This window comes from Stegastes partitus, unplaced genomic scaffold (assembly GCF_000690725.1).
Source record: "Stegastes partitus isolate 25-593 unplaced genomic scaffold, Stegastes_partitus-1.0.2 Scaffold606, whole genome shotgun sequence".
In the NCBI taxonomy this organism is placed as follows: Eukaryota; Metazoa; Chordata; class Actinopteri; family Pomacentridae; genus Stegastes; species Stegastes partitus.
The window spans coordinates 349984-364825 of NW_007578337.1; the positions used below are offsets into that span (position 1 = coordinate 349984).

The 14842-nt window shown below is 39.4% G+C and overlaps 1 protein-coding gene across 1 annotated transcript in view; it reads left to right on the plus strand.

Moving 5' to 3' along the window:
• Nucleotides 1-5553: 5553 nt before the first annotated feature.
• The window catches only part of LOC103362825 (WD repeat and FYVE domain-containing protein 3-like), a 61578-nt gene continuing 52289 nt past the window's right edge, over nucleotides 5554-14842 (plus strand). The window contains exon 1 of the mRNA XM_008289319.1: nucleotides 5554-5762. The gene's annotated coding sequence lies outside the window, so the exon portion shown is untranslated. The remainder of the gene's footprint in view (nucleotides 5763-14842) is intronic.

Genomic DNA, 14842 nt, shown 5'->3' on the forward strand with positions numbered 1-14842 from the left:
AAATGACTGAACCCTTCATGATGTAAGTTATTACTGACATTTATTACATTTTGTTTAGTCTCTGTTATTGTTCTGTTTTTTACAAGCAGCTTGAAAATACATTTTGGCATATTAAGCTGTAATATTTGACTTCATTTGCGCTTGTGTCACATAAACCTGCTTCTCATGTGCATATGTCCTGAGACTAAAGAAATGCAACAGCTGAAACTTAAGACACAAGTGCAGGGAAGTGGAGAGGGAGTTTTCAACTATAAACATGATGTTTGTTGTTCCCGTGCTGGAATGTCAACAAGATAGTTACTGGATACATGACTATTTCATTTTCATTATGATACAGTACAGATATATGGTGATACCAGTAATCGGTGCATCGTTGGTGGTAGGTGGTTTTACAAAAAGCAGGTACAGTCGTGACTTGACATTCTGACCCTTAACAATCCAAAACCTTGCTATCTGACAGGTTTTTAGGAAAAATGAATGGAACCCATGAAAAACAGCCTTAACATACCGACATGAGACTCCGGAGACTGTGTCACAAATCAGGATAACAGCGTATTATCTGCATGAACAATCCAACAGATTGGCTACGTTCAGACTGCAGGACTTAATGCTCCATTCAGATTTTTTTGTGAAATCCGATTTTTTTGCGAGTTCGTTCACATTTCCAATTAAATATGACTTGTATGTGATCTGCTGTGAACTTCATACGACCCAAAAGTGTCCCGCATGCACAGAAGAGGACAATGACGTCACACACCTGCATGCTCAGTGTTTACAGAAGTAAACATGGATGGTAATGGTGGAGTGTAACCACCACTCCCCCACCAGAAGTGAGACCACTAACTAAACTGGCATCAGCAGCCAAATACTGCCTGTGTGTTCTGGACACTACCACCCTGTCGGAGCGCTCCCCCGGGGTGGAAGTGGCCGGAACGTGCACAAGCGCACCGGTCAATTAGTAGTGAAATCCAGCGATGTGTAGTGTTCTAACAACACACTAGTTATTATAACAACTATAAACAATAAATATTAACAACAAATGAGCCTTCCAGCATCGAGCCCTCCTTGTATCTCGACCTCCGTCTTGACTATCCGACATAAAAGAAGGTTTTACGTTTAGTGTCGGATTATCGAGTCACGACTGTATTTAGCCTTCATGAAACACTTTATGGTCCAGTCTGGATTGGATTGCAGATGACTTGACCCAGTTTCAAATTTGCACAAGACAAATGATGCGGTCCAGTAAATGCTGCTTCTAACCAGCGAAACTGCTCCTCTGGAATGCCCCTGTTTCAGTTTACTACTTCCAGTAAGCACTCATTTAGTCGTGATGTTGCAGAAATGGAAGGAAAGCCTGGTGGGAACCAGTGCACTGTGGGACTCTTCTCTGCTTTCTGATGCTGCCACCAGATGGAGCCAACGTCACAAATCTTAAATGATTGTCATTTTGCTGTACATACACAGTCATACAGGCAAGATGAGAGAGCATTTCTTCAGGATCCAATAACTTAAAGTAATTTAAATAAACTTCTTCCTTTAACGCTCTGGTAACGTTTGGCTGATGGCAGCAGTTCAGTTTATGGAGAGGGTGTGAGGAGTCCCTGATAATGTTCAGTGTCCTGCTCCTGCAGTGGCTCTGGGAAAGTTCTTGGACAGAGGTGAGAGAAACTCCGATGACCCTCTCAGCTCCTCTTACTATCCTCTGCAGGGCTTTTCTGTCTGACATGTTGCAGCTGGATGTTGAGATGCAGTATGTCAGAACACTCTATAAATGCTGCCCAGGCCCAGAATACACACTGAAATACAGGAACTTCTTTTGAAACAGTCACGTAAAAGTGCAATTTTCAATCAATTGTAGCACCGTTTTAACATTTCTACATGTTTTTTGTTATGCAAATCATCAAAACTATGTATACTGAGGATGTGGACATTAAAGCTGGAGTTCAAAGATGATAAAAAAAAAAAAAATGCACGTTTATTTTAAGCACGCTCGAGATTCATATTCTATAAATGTTGGACTACAGCCCAGTTTCCAGCACCAACGGCAGCAGTGAGCCGGACAAAGCCACTGTGGTTGATCTCTGTCTGCCAATAAAAGGCAGCTTATCAGGTTTGATATGAACAGGTATCACTTAATTATCGAGTGGCGACGGTTTTCCCCAGCTCAGGAAACTTTCCAGGGCCAAACCCTTAAAGATGCACAATAGATTCAGTGTTTGATTATAGGCTTCGGTGCACTTAAGATTACAAACTGCTCAGCCGACGTGAGTCAGGATTTCAGCAGAAGTAGGTTAAAGTTTTGATTTCTCATCAGGAGGAAGTTTCTAATAAATCAGGAGAGGGGATGTACATGATATTGCAATAAGACTTTGAGTCTATTTTAAATGGGTTTTTGCCTCATTTATTAACCAGAAAAGTGGCTCAAAGAACTCAAAATTCACCTGCCGCTGTCCACGTTAGTTAACTTTTCATTCATGCATCTGCAGCGTTTTGATGATTTGCATGACAGGACACATCTAGAACGAGTGTCAGAGAAGTGAACCAGACGCTGCTGACAAACAAATGACTTCAAAGCCCTCTGGTGTGAAGCCACAGTTTCGGTGTGACTGGCTGAGGTTGAGGTGGTTTGTGGTTTGTCTGCGGCTGTGATTTATTCACCGAGTCCTCAGATAAGCTCTGCTGTCCTCTAGCGCCTCTTGTTGGGTACTACAGTGTTTTGAAGTCACATTTTCAACATGTTTCCTGGTGCAGGGCTCGTTATAAACACAAGACTGCACTGCACCCTCGCTGGAGATTGTGGAATCGACCCAGATTATGGAGTTTACACTCAGTATTTTTGTCTAAAATGCACAGAAATCACACTTTTAGTGTAATTCCACAGTTTATTTGAAGCTGATGTGAGGTTTCATCAGTCTGGTGAGTCAAACCACCCTTCATGTGTCTGATTCAGAAAACTGGAGTCTCATTTGACCTCATATGACCTTCAGATAAACATCAGGCTGTGTTTTTTTGGAGAGAATCTCTTAATGGGCAGTAAAAACAGAGCAATATGGTCACCAAATCATTGTTTCAAGACTGACTTGAGGACATTATGAGCAATCTGTTAAGGTTTTAATTCATTATGTGCCAAGTGGAAGGTACCTCAGGCCGTAAGCAGAATCTAGACTATCAAACGTAGTGAAAATGGTTTTAGTAAACATCAAAAAGTGATTGCAAATAAATAAAGGATGCTTCACAAACTGTTATTTAAATGACCTCCTTCTAAATATTTCCTTTAAACTTTAACTTTATTAATTATTAACTGCTATTAGACTATTTTTTAATCTTGTTTTGCCAGTTTTAGGGTCTCAATCTTCGTATTTAGTCAGGTGACTATTGGAGGGACTTAATCATAATTGTTAAATCACTCATATAAGCATATATAACAAATAAGAGATTAGGGTCTTAACCTTGATATTTAATGTTGTTATGGAACTATCTAATGCCTGACTTCCATTTCTCTCTACTGGAAAGCACTTTGGCTTAATGTCTGTTATTTTAAACATGATAAATGAAAGTGACTTGGCGGTTTTTTATTTATTTTCATATGTTTTCACACCTTCTTTACCAAAGAAAATTTCCACATATTAAAAAAAATTGAATTGCAAGAGAGGAATCATTGCACGGAAAACTAAGACTAAAATGTATGAAGGAGAAAATGATCTTTTCACTTTTAAAATCTTATTTATTAATCAGGTTTTTGTTCTCCTTTTGCAATACTAAAACTAAATCCTTGAAAATGAAGAAAAAGGGGTGATAGCTACAAAGAACATTACCAAACAAAGCACAACAAATCTCAGATTTACCCTTTAATTCTAGCAATGCTTCACATTGTTATGAATGCATTGATTCATAGATTTTAAACACTAGATTTTATTTATTCATTACAATAAGATGAACTTTATTTACTCCTCACAGGGGAAATGGACACGTTGCTGCAGCTGCAAAACAAGAAATAAAGTAGAATAAGGCTAAAAATATAGATATAATAAGGACTATTTACACTTTTTACATGTACAAATATGGCAAGTATACATTGTTTTTATTATTATTGCAGAATGTGCAATACTTGAGCTATGACAGATAGTTTCTTATTAAAATTGTTTAAAATGTTCAATACATTTGCTTTATTTATCTAAACATAGTCACAGCTTTGTGTTAACTCGTCTATCATATGTGCCATTCAAAAGTGTAATAATTATATTAATTTAATAACAGTTTTGGATGTTTTCTCAGGTGGTTATGCTCCATCGCAGGTTTTAAATCTATTAAACAGTGACTATAGAACCAAAGTTCGACTTTAAAAAAAATAAAAAATAAAATAAAAATCTTAAAATCAAATGCAATGTCTGTCAGAAAAAGAAAAAGAAAAATCTCAATTATATAGATATTTAGATATATAGATAAATAAGACTCATTTCAACCATGTAATAAACCAATAATCCCATTTTACTGTAGATGCCATCAATGTGCACCTTATTGTAAATACTAACTTTTTTGTTGTTGTAAATGCAATAATTAAGTGTAAATATTACAAACAACATATGTGTAATATTTACGTATCTTCATGTATATAACACAACCACACATACAACATATAACACCAGTATGATAGTTTCTTCAACCAGCACAATTAGCAGGACAGTTCCATGCTCTATGTTCCTAAATTATCACAGAATTTATTGTTGTTATTAATAATAAAATAATAATAATGATAATGAAGAAGTCTTAACTCATTATGTGGTTCATCCAGATGGTTCTAAAATAGCAGAGGAGGATAATTGAATTCATCATTGTGCCTTAAATCCATTTTCCAGAGTGTCCTTTGCACCACAGCCCTCTGATATGCACATTATTATTACTTCTGTTGTTCACATTGCATCTTGTTCTTTAGAGTAATCTATTTTATAGTATTCAGTTCTCTCTTAACACTGTGTTTTATTTTGTATAACACCACTTTGCACTGTATTGTAATTTTTTTGCAATAATCAACTGTAAATATTTCTGTAAATACTAATTTGCACGACAATTGCATGCTCCATTTGAATTATCACGGAATTTGTTATTATTATATAATAATACATACTAATATAATAATAATAATAATAATACAAAAGAAGTCTTAACTCATTATGTGGCTCATCCTGTTGGTTCTAATATAGCAGAGGAGGATAATTTAATTCATCATTGTGCCTTAATAATAATATATTATATATCTTGGAGCAGCACAATCTGCAGACAGTTCCATGCTCTGTTTGCCTCAATTATCATGGAATTTATTGTTGTTATTAATAATAACATAATAATAATAATGATAATAAGGAAGTCTTAACTCATTATGCGGTTCATCCTGTTGGTTCTATTATAGTAGAGGAGGATAATTTAATTAATCATTGTGCCTTAAATCCATTTTCCGGACTGTCTTTTTGCGTTTATCCGACAGATGTCAGGTTTGCGTTGCAGATGCTGCGCGGCTCTGATGCTGCTGCTGCTGCTGCTGCTGCTGCCGGAGCCGAGAGGCGCCGCGTTCAGACGAGAGTCGGATTCTGATGTTGAGGGGAAAAATGGCTCCTTGCCGTAGGAGGCAGAGGATACTTTTGGATTAACGGCATCGCTTCAGACATATGGATGTACACGGAGCGCCCCGCATCGACTTAATACACGCCTTGGAGGTCACCGTCAACGTTCCCACCGACGTATTTCGCTGTAAACGCCGCTCACTGGTAGGCAAACCTCGGGATCGCGACCGACGCTGGGCTCCCCGGAGCAGCTAGCTAGCTAGCACTGGCGCTAGCCGCCTAGCATGCTAGCTAGCCCAGGCAGGAATGTGCATCCAGGCTCGCTAGTTTTCAGCCGCGTTAAAGCCGCCGTTAGCGTGACAGTTTGGACACACAGTGCTACTACAGGTTTCATGTCAAAACACAGACTGGCCTCTGTGTTTGCTGGGAATTGAACGGAGGCCACACAGTTAGAGGAGCGTCACCGTTTAGCCTGACAGTTGTTGAGATGCAGCGATCAGCTGGTCGCTAGCTAACTGAGGTGAAGCTAACATCGCTGGCAGCGTCCAAAGCTGAAGGTCTGCCGCTGTGTTGTGGTTTTTCTCTGTAACAGCGGTGCCAGAAGCAGGGATTTAACTGATTACAATCGCAGGAAAAGGCGAGTACAAGTGCGGAATGTGGCGTTGGATAGATTTAGTACACACCAGTGTATTATGGGTGGCTAATCCGGGGTTGCAGGGACAGTAATGGCAGTGTTTTGTTGGTATTAAAGTCACAATGACTGGCATACATGTGCAGTGCGGTGCCTGCTGTGCAACTTGGAGTCACCTGTGTGTGGCCTCCGGACAGTGCATTGTTCCTGAATACATGGCTGCCTGCCAGGATGCCTGCTCACCACCTACCTGCCCCACAGCCTCTGCAGTCTGGGGACAAATGTGGTCAGTGGTGCAACTAATGCCATTACAAACTTGTGTCATGCTCTGGCAGTGTTTACTGTGTCCCCTTTGCAGTGTGATAAGAGACAGACACAGATCACATGATGCAAAGGGTTCCACTTCTACTTGTCACATCCTCGTTAGCAGATGAAGACACTGCTGCAGACACAATCATTATGTGCGACAAATACACACAACTGTCAGGGCTGTACAGTATTGGAAAAACTGCCATTTAGTTTTTCTGCTGTATGTATTTTGCAGTGTGAAAAAACACAAACAGATTTAGTCAGCATGGAGTGTTTGGGATGGTCCGTAGGGGGGCTCATCTGCATAGCAAATAAAAAATGTTTAAAAAAGCCAATTGAAACCTTTCTCATGTGTTGTAACGCTGACACAGGCATCCGAGCTAGTTTTTTGCTTTGGGAGACATTCAGATCAGGCTGTGCGCTCGTCATACAAAGCTTTGTGGTGCTGATTTAAATGATCCAACACATTAGTCATGATGCCAGACGCCGTGCCAGACTACCTGTTTATGGCTGGCTTCTCCTTGCCAGCGTTTTCTGTCCTCCTTCCTCGCTCACTTCGCCGTGCACATGTGGAGGCTGCATGTCAACAAACTCGGTGTCTTTTACATAAATCTGAAAACTGACGTCAGTCGTAAATTATGTTTAATCAGACTTCTCTTGTAGATTAGTCATGGAAAACGAGAAGCATGAGAGTTAGTTTCTGTATCAAGCAGCGGAAAAAAGTTGTAGCGGGATGTCTTTGAGTCGATTTACACAAAGAAAGAAAGATTATTTTATTTTATTTTATTTTAGTAGTTGACTCATTGAGGCAGGACGTTATAGATCAGTTCTAAGGCTTTATAGATCAAACTGAGTGTCCATTTAGTGCAAAGCTTCACTCAAGGTCTCGAAACTTATGGGAGGTTTCCAAGCAAGTTTGTCCAACATACTTAAATTGCTAAAAAGCAGAGCTGCAACCATCAGCTATTTTTGGTTATAAGATGTCAGAAATGGTGAAAAATGTTGACCAGTGTTTCCCGAAAGCTGAAAATGACGAGTTAAAATGTCTTGTTTTATCCACAACCCAAAGATGTTCAAATTACTGTCATGACGGAGATAAGAAACCAGAAAATAGTCACATTTAAGAAGCTGGAGTTCAAGAATTAAGACTTTATTCCTTTTAAAAAATTACTTAAACTAGTTAATGACTAATTTAATTGTCAACTTATCGATTATTCATTGCAGTTTTACTGTAAAGCACATAAGAGGAGAAAAGCACTGGAAGAACTACAACTTCCTGACAATTCAACAAAATGTTGTGGTTGTTTCTTTTGCACAGTTTGTGATAACTGTGAACATTTGCAAGTTTTATCAGCATTTTATCAACTGCCAACAAGCCAACGAGACACATTTAAGATTGAACAAAGGCGCTCGTCTGACTGTAGACAAACTAATCTGCTACAGCTGGCACCTGAGCCCCTGTACTTCCCATTTTCCTTCGTATTGTTTAGTTGTTGTGCTGTCAGTGGGACGGTGACATTTTTATACTCTCTCTACTTCGGTATGTTTGGACATTTTGGCCAATTATTGGGCACATCCATTCCATTACTTCAGAGTCAAAAGCAGAGGCTGAGTAGAAATGAATGGCAGCCACCAGCAAAATGCAGTTACAGCAGTGTCCAGGCCTGTTTACACGGTCAACCTTTTTTCAGTAACTGACCGTCATTTGAGTCTAATCTAATATAAAAACCTGATTAGTTGAAGTGGATGTCGACGTGTGGGTTGCACCTGCAGTTTGCACATTCCTGACCCAATGCAATTCCTGCCTAAACATTAGTTTATGCAGAAATTGAGTTTATTTCTGCACGGAGATCTGCATGCAATTGGACAAAAGAGTCACTGTGTGCTGCTACTGGAAGCAGGAGGCTCTTATTGTATGTAGCGTGTCTTTCGTTTACTATATTCTGTCGTTTTCACATCAACAGTTAGGTTAACAGATACGCTAATCAGCACGCGTTCATTAAGAAATACAACTGGAATAATTAGCTGTTTGGCTGCAGCGATTATCTTGAACTTCTGGCTGGATCAAAGATGCAATTTGAAGATAACGTATTGTTGCTTTAAGCCCTTAGAATAACTGAAACGTTACTGCAGTGACAGCAGCAGCAGATCTCAGCGCTCTGCCTACTTCAAAAGAACCAGAAAGCCTCCATATTCAGTGTATTAAACTTCCCAGGTGGAACTGTGGCGCATAAAACGACGTCATATTAATGGGAACCAGCAAAAGTCTAAATATTTCATGGCTGCTGTTTCCCGGTGCAGACAAACTAAACCAAACAGTGAGTTACAGCTCTGAGTTGTTTAATAAAATATGTGTTCTGTGACATGCTGTTTACAGTCGGAGGACATATTGCAGTTTACTCATGTGGTGCTGTTGTACATATAAGCAATAACACAAGTGACATATTGATATAGACTGTGGCGCTATCATTTTTTTTTCAACAAAGATGAGCTAGGGTATGCTATTTTACCTCGTAAATGTCAAGACCATTAAATATGTCTTCCTCCAGTTACTGAGGCCATTTTGCCGACTATATACATAAACCGTTGGGTTTCTTTTTGTTTGTGAATTACCGAGATTGCTACAAACCTGCCAGTAGTTTGTGTTGGTGGTGTAGTCGTAACTCTAGCCTTGAGGTCTTCCTTTCTTCTGCTTTTCTCCCCACTGTGCTCTCAATGCTAAGAGGCACTGAAACTGTGAAACTTTTATCACCGGTTCAGTCATGCAGCAGCCAGCTTCAGTCTCCAGGGCTAAAACAAAGGCTGCTGCGACTTAAAGAGCCCACATTATGCACATTTACAGGTTGAGAATTAGATTTTTGGGGCGTAAAAGAATGTGTTTGCATGCGTTAAGGTTGGAGAAGCACATTATTGTTCTCATGATTTACATTACTGCAGCACCTCTGCTTGCTCTTGGTGTGAAACATCCTGTTTTAGCGCCTGTCTCTTTAAGGTTTGCTCTGATTGGTCAGATTAAAGCAAGACATTGTAGGTTACATACCGTAACCACCTATCTGTGATTATAGGGATGAGCTCGAAGTAGAAGCAGCTTTAGTGCTGTTTCAAGGCTGCGGTGAAACTAGCTGATCAGTAAGTGTTGTGCAAATGCGTTTCATAGTGATGCAAATAAGTAACTGAAGAACAAGCCTAGGGTTAAAACGAGGCGTTTCAGGCTGGTAACAAGCACAAAGAATAACTCGCTTAGACTTTATAAGAGTTTAGACCTTTTACATACACCAGAAAAAGCTATAACACACGAAACAAAAGTGAAAAACTCAAAAAACAAAATATGGGCTCTTTAAGGACACACGACATTCATCAGCCCAACATCTACAGCTGGAGTTTAATGAGTAGTTTTGCTGTTTTTGTCGCATTCATCCAAACGCTCATAAGTTCTGCCCATCCCTACGCATGTGCTTAATACAAGAAGCAGAGTTGGGAGATCTTGCTGGGTTCTTATGAGCTGCTGTTAAAGTGTATTAAATAGGTAGAAGCGGCGGCTGAATACTGGGGAATGTACCAACGCTACTGCATTATGTTATGCAACCCTGATGACCTTTTATACATGAGATTATATCAGACTCTTTTCATGTCAGAGTATCTGATATCCAAAAGGTCAGAGTTACAACTGGAGGTTTCTTCATCGTCTACTAAGCTATCAGTGCTTTCTGATTGGCTTCAGGGACTAAGTTATCGATCAATCAATCAATCAGACTTTATTTGCGTGACACCTCTGGTTAGTCCAAAGTGTTTCACAGATGACCGATCAGTCAACAATAAAACAAACCATAAGGTAGTGAAATAAAGTTAGATTAAACAGCAAAGTGCAGTGATTTAGCAGCAGTTACTGGAGGGGACGTGGTCTGTAGAAATGCAGACAAATGTTAATGATCGGGAACAAAACTGTTTGTTGTTCAGTGTTCCACCAGAGGCCAAATAAAATAAAATAAATAAAAAAAAACAGGAAAATGCAGAAGTTCTCATAAAAGAGGATGAAACCGCAGCTTAATGCAGCAAATACTAATCGTACACAAACAACCCAAAGATTACGATCCGCGATTATATTTTAATCTTTATCTTTCCCCTCTGTGTGGTTGGATGGGAGCAGCGGTGTGTTTTCTTTCTCTGCGAGGCTCTTATTATTGATTAAATGTAGCTCGGTAGCTACATTAAAGTCTGGTGGATAATGCAGCTCAAGGCCAAAGCTAATTTCCCTCTCCGAGCAGCAAGTGAGCGTTCTCAGGCCGTGCAAAATGCACCGCAAAGAGGCGGCCTGTGCTGTGTGTGTTTACGATATTATGCTCGTCAGTGAAGATGCGGTGTCAAGACGGCAGACTCCAGTTGCAGTTTACCAGTTGTCATCTTTGCTGAGAAGAAGCAGCTCGCTCTCGTCAAGCACAAGAGGATAATTCTTAATTAGCCCTCGGGGGTAATGGCCTGTGCGTCACGAGAGCCAGCACCACATATCAGCATTAACGTGCTCATAGTAGCACGCACAGATACTGTGTGTGTGTGTGTGTGTGTGCTAGGGCTAAATAATTAATTGAGTTCAAATTGATATTATGGTTTAAATGTAAGGCTGCTATTTAGAATTTAAGGCTGTACATTTAAATAAATAATAGGCACAATTATGTTTTTGGCTTCCCACGATTAAATAAACAGCTAGTGTAGATAGAACCAGGCTTTCAACGGGGGTAAATCTGACATTAAAACACCTCATTTCACTGTTTCTAACATTATTCTGGGTATGGACTAGAAGCTTCTCAGTGCACAGCTGTGTACTAACCATCTACTGGAGCCTGCATCTGTGAATTGTAGCGTACCGATAAGCAGCTGTTCAACAAGTGAGGTGTTTTGGTGACAATTTTATTCAGATTTTGCTTTTAGGAGAAGCTCTGCATTCAGGTGAGCTCTTACTAAGTCCTATTCGGTGCGATTATTTGTATTATTAGCAGGAATGAAGCACAACATAAGAGCGAAAGGAGCGCTGTTTATTTAAATGTGAAAGTAGAATGAACAGATCTTGTCCCTGAAATCAATGATTGATGTTGATAAGTAATTGTGATTATTACTTTAGGCGTAATTGTGTCATGATCTATATTTTGCAGCGGGTCCATCACATGTTTACAATCCGTTGCACATTAAATATTGAACTGAACCTCAACTTAAGAAAAAAAAAAAAAGAGACAAATCAAAAAGCAATGTCTGTTAGAAAAATTGCAGTTTAATATTTTCCCCAAAGTATTCAGCCTCTGTGTTTGTACTCTTTAAAACACCAGTTAGATATTTGTTGGTAGGAAGTTACTCCAGCCCTTCTGGTTAATTGATAAAACCGTGTATTCCAGATTTTAAACGTGACGGGGAGCTTTGTTGTTGTCCGTACACCATTACTAATGAATATATTAGTGAGGAGCAAGGTCTGCGTTGGGCATCATGTTTCCTTGTTACCATAACCATTAGGACTCTGGTTTATTTTGAGTCTGTCAGATAAAGCAGGTCAGCAAAAGGTCTGCACACTCCTGGTAATTGATTTAAAGAATGAAATAGCTTTTTATTTATTTGATTTAAATACTTACAGTCGAGCCTAAAAGTGCACAGACCTGTAGTCATTTTCTTTTGTCTTGTAAATATTTGTATTAATCTGCAGTTTCTGCTGCTAAAAGCACCTTTGACTCCTGTTTGATTAGTGTTTAGTGAAAGCTACAGTGCTAGAAGGGCCTAGAAAAAAGCAGAACAATGTTCGTCTTACTGTGTTTTTATTTTTGCTTTATTCATTAGGTAGCATAAAATCTCTGGTGGTTTGTGTATTCATAAGTCTCAACAGTTGGGAGATATATTGCAGCATTTTTTCGGCCAAACACGATACGAATTTAGGGAATAGATCTTGTATGGAACCAGGGGAATGTTTCACCGGCTGTCTGCTGCGATGATAGAGCCGTTTTATTGGACGGACTGAAGCGGAGATATTTCCCCTGCACTGTTCATTACTGTACTTTAATTGGCTGTGATTTTCACAGACGGCGCTCTAGCCGGCTCTGGATGGTCGTAATTGTCAAGACACTCGACGATATTAAATGTTGGGGATCACGTGTGTGTTGAGCAGCAAAACTATTTTACTGCCTTATATGTGAGCGTATTGGATTATGTTGTCGGTTTTCCTCCACGCTGAACTAAACTTGTGAGCGTTATGTGTTGGCACAGTAAGTACAGTTTTACAGCTCAAATCGCAGCCTGACTCCAGTTACTAAGAATCCCTCAAGGTCTTGTACCACAACAGGTCCACTCTGGCTGCAGTTAAGCTTCTTGTACTACATATTTTTTCACTTTCCGGTGTGTATTCGGCCTTCTGGTGGCGGTATGCTAAGTATGAGATTGTATATCGGGCTTCATTCAGTGAAGTGGATGATCTGTTTCCCCTGCTGGGCTCGTTTCCATTCGGTCCCGCTAGAAACCACATTTTCGTAACTTCAGAAGACTCTCTGGTTCTCAGGATATTCCAGATTGTGCGTCTCCAGAAGAGGCTTTGTGCACATTTCCAGACCCGTGGCCCAGTTTTCAGGTCGAGAAATCCTTTTAATCACAGCAATTAAATATTGCAGTAATGCGAATTTGAGTGTGGCATACTAATTCTCTAAGACGGCTGCTAATGAATATTTTCATTGTCGGTTAGTCTGACAATTACTTTCTCGTTTGGTCTATTAAACATCATAAAAGTTGTGAGAAATGTCCCTCGTAATTTCCCAGAGCTCAGAGTGACACATTTAAAACCAGAGATGACCAAACGGTTTCTACTGTTGCCATGGTAATTGACGTCCAAATGGGTATTCTGACTGCAGTATTTTTAAAAAATGATTGTTGTACATTCAATACCAAATAGCCCATGAAATAAGAATAGGAAATCCAGCAATAGTCAGTTTGCACCGACATTAAGTTTAGGAGTTATTCTCAGGCAAGCACATCTGATGTTTTTCTGGCATCACTGACTCTAGGACAAGTTACAGCTCGGCTAGAAACATGTGCAAAGAGTTAAGTGACAGGTGCACCAAAAGGGATTTTTACAGTGGCTGTAGTCAAGTATATTAAATCTTGGTCAATTGAAATCAATCAATCGATTGATTGCATTATAAAAAGGGAAAGTTATCTGTGGATTATCTGAATTGGATGCCGTGCTAGCCTTATTAGCTACAAGTCATTTTAGGTCAACATAACAAGCTAGCATTTGTTACATATTAAATCATTTTATTGTGGTTATATAATGCTGAAAGGATAACTACAGACTGACAACAGATTCATATGATTTCTGAAAACAACGATTTGAAATGGTGATCCCAGCACAGCAACAACTACTGAGGTTTATAATGCAGACAAGTCAGCCGACAGTTTTTAGATGCCATGTGTATAAACAACTTTTTGGTTATCTTTCTAAATAAATTGTAAAAACATGGGGGTGTCCACATGTGATCTGTTCCTTCAGCTGCCAAAAATACCGGATCAGTCAGCGAGAATACAGTCGGAGGAGAACTTATCAACTATCTAGTTATGTCACTGATTAATCATCAATCAAATAATTGCTATTAATAGTTTCACCGATAACATGAATATTAACCAATAAGATGAGGAACATGCATGTCAGATAATGCTGTTGTACCTTACTGTGTAATGCTGTAGCACCTCAAGGAGACTACAACTTCCAGCAGTTGTGTATTGGTGAGCAGAGAGCATTGTGGGAAATTTGCTAGCGAAGTGCAGCCATGAGAAAGTTCCCTGTGACGCTTATTGGTGAAGGGAATTGTTCAAAACCAGCTTTAGTTATTACAAATCCACAAATTCTGACAAATCATCTTTCATTTTTGTATTATGGCTTCAGAAACTGTATTTGAAACTCTTGGTTTGATTAAAAGATATTACATTTTAATGTATTTTTAATTTTGCAAGATTATGTTTTTGGGCAATTTGAAGTTGAAGAGAACCCTTATTCATGGTCGTCTGCTCAACCAGTTGAGCTACTGGGCTGCCCAGATATTTGATTTTAATTTAATTCAAAGAAAAAGAAGCAAATTCTCATCTGTAAATAAATGGATTCATCTACAACCCCTTCATTCTATAAAGCTGACACATGTAGGCTTGATAGAGAACTCTGAGTCCCTACGTAATAATGCAAAGTTAATGTGACCTCTCTGAGCTTGGACGTACATAATGACGACTGAAATGTCCATACGATGAATTATAGATGATGCTTACTACTGTGAGTTGTGCCTCCCTCCCCTCCTCCTCCTCCTCCTCCTCCCCCATCTCCCTCTGTAAA